Genomic DNA, 6,142 nt, shown 5'->3' on the forward strand with positions numbered 1-6,142 from the left:
ACCATCCCCCTCTCCTGGTAGCAACTCTCCTGCTTTCTGTCTGAGTGCTTAATTTTATGGGACTCTCTCTTCTGTGTCACCATTTACCAAAAAATCATCTGTTTGAAAGTGGGTGTACATGACAAACACCTCTGGCAAAACTCTAAATTGAATGTGAAAACCTTTTTAAGTAAGATGAAGGGAGGATAGAAAGAGCTAAAGAAGAACAAAACGGTAGAAAAGTAGTAATAGGAAAAATCTGATGAGAAAGATAACCAAGATGCTTGTTTTCCTCAAGTCTTGTCAGTGATAAAATGATGTAATCCACCCGCTTTGAGATGTTTTAGTTTTAATCTGGTTTCTTTGGAAGATGAATAAATCAGGCTTGAGGAGGGCAGGCCCCTTCATTCCATTACTGGCAAACTGCTTGAGTCTCTAGATGATTTTTGTTACGTTATTTTAATTTCTATAGCTACACTTAAAAAAAATCAACACTTCAAAATGCTTTTTTTTTTCCTGAAAAGCATGACTTTTCTCAAAAGTATGATTTTTTTTGGAAATTTTGCTTGTTAAGTTTCCCTAGGATTTCTTGAAAAAATATTAGTCAGATCTGCAGATTGGCTTTTCCCATCTGACAAAGCTGAGTGCAGAAACTGCAGGGTCCGGGCGATGTCTGGGCTTGTTCTCCAGCGGATAAGCCCCATCCCAGCTGGGAATTTCTGAGTGGTGCCTGTTTGGGAGTACTCTACCACTCCTTCCACGCCCAGCTGGTCTCACTAGGCTACAAATATATAAGAGGAAGAAAATACCTGTTTGAATACTGAAAGGAGCAAAAGACTTCTAGACGCTTTTTAGAATTCTGAGACACGTGATTTTACACAGACATTGGTAGTATTGAGTTCATATTAGATATTCCGTCAATATACCTTAATAATTGCGTTTAATATTGTTAGTGGTTGGCTCAGGAAAGGACAGTGAGTGAAGGGTGTGCTTTGTTGATCTAGCACCACTCCTCGCCCCTCATTTTCTTACTTTTTTTTTTTTTTTTTGGTTAAATCACTGTAGAAATTTAAATCCCTGGTATCCACTTCAAATTGAAGACATCTAGCCAAAAAATATCAGGCACTTTCATGGTTGCTAATGATCTTCACAGCACATTTTCATTTCATGGAGTGTTACAGGTCATTTCTGGTATTTATGTTGCTATGCCTGTTACTGAACTAAGGTTCAGATGCTCACCACTCAAAAGTCAGTCATTCAAGAGGCAAGTGTCAGTAAAAGGGAAAACTGCTTTAATCAGAAAAACTGGCAAGCTGGGGAGAAGGGAATCTCATGTTCTGAGACCAACCCTGAAGATTCTGCTCAGCCATGGCAGTTTTTAAAGGGAAAAATGGAGGTGGATGGGGAGAATCTCAGTGGATCATGGAGGGGTGGAGGTTGGATTCTACATCTTTCTCCACTGCATACAGACTGATGAACCCCCAGTTTGAATCTTTGCTAGATTCTGGACCGATATTTCAAAATGCCTATCTTTCACTGAGATTCAGCATGTTCAAATCTATATGCAATCTGCTTTTTCCATGAAAAAAAAAAAAAAGACATGCTTTCTCCCATCATGGAATTGTATTCGTTTGATGGTGATGTGACTTGGTGGGGTCTTTCTCTGTATCCTGTTTAAGGTGTAATGACCTAATTCTTAGATGTGTGATGGGATGCTTTTGAAAAATTTATGCTCATTATTTCTTCAAATCATATTCAGCCCTCCAAGAAGGGGGCTACAGTCTCCTTCTTGAGATTGCAACTGCTTTTCTTGCCTGGGAAATCTCATGAACAGAGGAGCCTGGAGGGCTACAGTCCACAGGGTCACAAAACATGACTCAGCGACTAAACAACTGTTACATTAGATTGTTTACTATTGCCCAGGGCCACACAGATTCTGTTCATTATTTTTTCAGTCTTTTTCTCACTGTGCTTCAATTTCCACAGGTTTTATTGTCATGTCTCCCACTTCATTTCTCTCTCTCTCTTTTTTTTAAATTAGTTAATTAGGTTGCACTGGATCTTAGTTGTTGCATATAAGTTCTTTGGTTGCGGCATGTGGGATCTAGTTCTCTGACCAGGGGTCGAATCCAGGCTCCCTGCATTGACAGCATGGAGTTTTAGCCACTGGACCACCAGGGAAGTCTCTCCCATTTCATTTCTGTTGCCTTTGCAGTTATTGCCCTTGCAAGAGTTATTACTCTTGCAGTATCTAATCCATTGTTAAGTCTACCCAGAGAATTTTTTATTCTGTGTGATTTTTAGCTCTAAAGTTTCCTGTTGGTTATTTTTTATAGTTTCCATCTGTCTCCTCATTTTACTCATGTTTTATTTTCGAACATAATGTCTGTTTTAAAGTTTTATCTGACAATTCCATCAATACTGTCACTTCTGGGTCTTTTCCATTGGTTTATTTTTTCTTCTAATTATAAGTATTATTTTCCTGAGTCTTTGCATGTTTTAGTACCTTTTGATTTAAAGAAAATAAATATCATGAGCAACAAAAGAACTTTTAAAACAATTTTAAGTTAGTGTAAGAAGGCACACAGTTTCTGGAAGACATACTATTTAAATTATTTTTAGTTATTTTGTTGGATATCAATATTTTATCATTTGGTTGTTACAAAACATCAGAAAATTACGAGACAAAAAAGCATGATCTACAGATATAGTAGTCTCTTCATTATCTTTCCCTTAACACTATAAATGATCAAGAGAGTTATAATGAATTAAAATTGATGATCACTGTTTTGAGAATTAATATGTACTTTGGAGATGGCAACCCACTCCAGTACTCTTGCCTGGAAAATCACATGGATGGAGGAGCCTGGTAGGCTGCAGTCCATGGGGTCACTAAGAGTCGGACACGACTGAGCGACTTCACTTTCACTTTTCACTCTCATGCCTTGGAGAAGGAAATGGCAATCCACTCCAGTGTTCTTGCCTGGAGAATCCCAGGGACGGGCGAGCCTGGTGGGCTGCCGTCTATGGGGTCGCACAGAGTCAGACACGACTGAAGCGACTTAGCAGCAGCCTATTCAAAATGTCAGGACTACTATGATGCACATAATTTATTTTGGCAGTGAAGTATAAGAAATTTTATACTCTAGTCTTTTGTTTCTGGAAGAACCTCCCCTGTCTTTATAATTTGCATGAATTTGAGTGGTATACTGAATTTAAAAGCTATTTATATGGTAATAAGCAGAGTAACAATCAAATTTGTGCTTGAGCTCCATCACTTGTAAAGGAAATAAAAAGTGTTTTCAGCCAGAGAAGAATAAATTTATTTTTGCCCAGAAAGAACACTATTTTTCATCTTCTGTTCACTCAGAGACAATGTTTAATAACTCCAGCAGTTAAGTCCTGAAGTCCTGGGGAAAAATCTGAGTAAGTCAAGAACTTTGAAGGTCTACTTCCTGGGGAGAAAGTCTCTGACTTAAATGGAGAAAGAAATTAATAAAGGCTGGAATGCACTGGATATAAGAAAAGATGTTTAAGACAGCAAATAACTGAAGTGTGCTCAGTCACTCAGTTACATTTTACTTTTTGTGATCCCATGAACTATAGCCTACCAGGCTCCTCTGTCCATGGGATTTCCCAGGCAAGAAAACTGGAGTGGGGTGCCATCTCCTCCTCCAGGGGATCTTCCTGACCCAGGGATTGAACCTGTGTCTCCTATGTCTCCTGCATTGGCAGGTGGGTTCTTTACCACTAGTGCCACCTAGGAAGCACACTGTATCTGTTTTTCAAGTGCTTACATGAGGTGCATGATCTAAATATTGATAGATAGATCAGTTGATCAGTCGTGTCCGACTTTTTCGACCCCATGAATCAAAGCACACCAGGCCTCCCTGTCCATCACCAACTCCTGGAGTTCACTGAGACTCACGTCCATCGAGTCAGTGATGCCATCCAGCCATCTCATCTTCTGTCGTCCCCTTCTCCTCCTGCCCCCAATCCCTCCCAGCATCAGAGTCTTTTTCAATGAGTCAACTCTTCGCTTGAGGTGGCCAAAGTACTGGAGTTTGAGCTTTAGCATCATTCCTTCCAAAGAAATCCCAGGGCTGATCTCCTTCAGAATGGACTGGTTGGATCTCCTTGCAGTCCAAGGGACTCTCAAGAGTCTTCTCCAACACCACACTTCAAAAGCATCAATTCTTCGGCGCTCAGCCTTCTTCACAGTCCAACTCTCACATCCACACATGACCATAGGAAAAACCATAGCCTTGACTAGACGAACCTTTGTTGGCAAAGTAATGTCTCTGCTTTTGAACATGCTATCTAGGTTGGTCATAACTTTCCTTCCAAGGAGTAAGCGTCTTTTAATTTCATGGCTGCAGTCACTATCTGCAGTGATTTTGGAGCCCAGAAAAATAAAGTCTGACACTGTTTCCACTGTTTCCCCATCTATTTCCCATGAAGTAGTGGGACCGGATGCCATGATCTTCATTTTCTGAATGTTGAGCTTTAAGCCAACTTTTTCACTCTCCACTTTCACTTTCATCAAGAGGATTTTGATATGCATGCAACAATAACTAGAAGTGATTCAGTTTGGGACTTTATGAAAATAACAATAACTCTCAAAGGACCACTTCCTACCCTACCAAAAAAGAACTCCACAAGCTTTAGGCAATGTGTGTTAATCATACACAACAACCGTAAGTGCTATTTGGAGGGATTCTAATTGTAGTTGATTATCCCATCTCTCAAATAACTATTAAAACACTAAAACTAAGATCATGGCATCTGGACCCACCACTTCATGGCAAATAGAAGCGGGGAAAGTGGAAGCAGTGACAGATTTTATTTTCTTGGGCGCCAAAATCATTGTGGATGGTGACTGCAGCCGTGAAATTAAAAGATGATTGCTTCTTGGAAGGAAAGCTATGACAAAGCTAGACAACATATTAAAAAGAAAAGACATCACTTTGCTGACAAAGATCTGTATAGTCAAAGCCATAGTTTTTCCAGTAGTCATGTATGGATGTGAGAATTGAACCATAAAGAAGCCTGAGTGCTGAAGAAATGATGCTTTTGAAATGCGGTGTTGGAGAAGACTCTTGAGAGTCCCTTGGACTGCAAGGAGTTCCAACCAGTCAATCCTAAAGGAAATCAACTCTGAATATTCATTAGAAGGACGGATGCTGAAGCTGAAACTCCAATACTTTGGCTACCTGATGCGAAGAGCTAACTCATTGGAAAAGACCCTGATGCTGGGAAAGATTGAAGGCAAAAGGAGAGGAGGGTGGCAGAGGATGAGATGGTTGGGTGGCATCACCGACTCAATGTACATGAACTTGGGCAAGCTCCTGGAGATAGGGACAGGGAGGCCTGGCTGTTGCAGTCCATGGGGTCACAAAGAGCTGGACACAACTTAGTGACTCAACAAGAACAACAACAAGTGGACATGCCACATTTTATTTACCCATTCATCAATTGATGCATATTTGGGTTTTAATCTGGTTTTATGTTAAAATTCTGTAATGCCAGCTTCCCCCATCCTCATGTAAAAATATATACATGTGACAATTCTGTATTTACAAACATTAGTATTGTGAATTAATATATCAGTACCAAGTGACCGCAGGTATTTATGAAGGTTCTAACTGCATAGCTTTCTCCCCTGAGAGGTTGAGAGTTTGTAAGGCTATTCTTAATGCTATTGTTACTGCCACCAAAATAAAAGATGAATTGAACCTGTGGGATTTAATCTGAGGCTAGTTTTATGAGAGCTCCACTGGGGTCATCAGCAGGGGTGGCTCCATGGGTCCAGCTGGGGGCTGGTGTCCTGCTGTTGCTCAGCTCTGGGTCCTGGTCCAGTACCCAGGTTTGGAGAGCTGGCCTGTGACCTGTCTCAGCCTTGCAATTCCCCATCCTTTCTTACACACCGAAAGTTCTGGAGAAGTTTTGGCCCCAAATGTTCGTTTCAAATAATGAAATAGTATTACCCCTGACTCCCCTGTTCTGTAGCATGTCAACAGAGGGATTTGAAGACTGGGCTGGAGACATATGTGCCTTACAGGCATGCGGGGATTCTGAACTAAGGTGTACACATCTGAGAGGGAAGTCAGGTGTCAGGGAGAAAATACTCAGAGGACTTCTAGCAATACACCGCTGCCCTAGG

This window comes from Bubalus bubalis, chromosome 15 (genome assembly GCF_019923935.1).
Source record: "Bubalus bubalis isolate 160015118507 breed Murrah chromosome 15, NDDB_SH_1, whole genome shotgun sequence".
Lineage (NCBI taxonomy): Eukaryota > Metazoa > Chordata > Mammalia > Artiodactyla > Bovidae > Bubalus > Bubalus bubalis.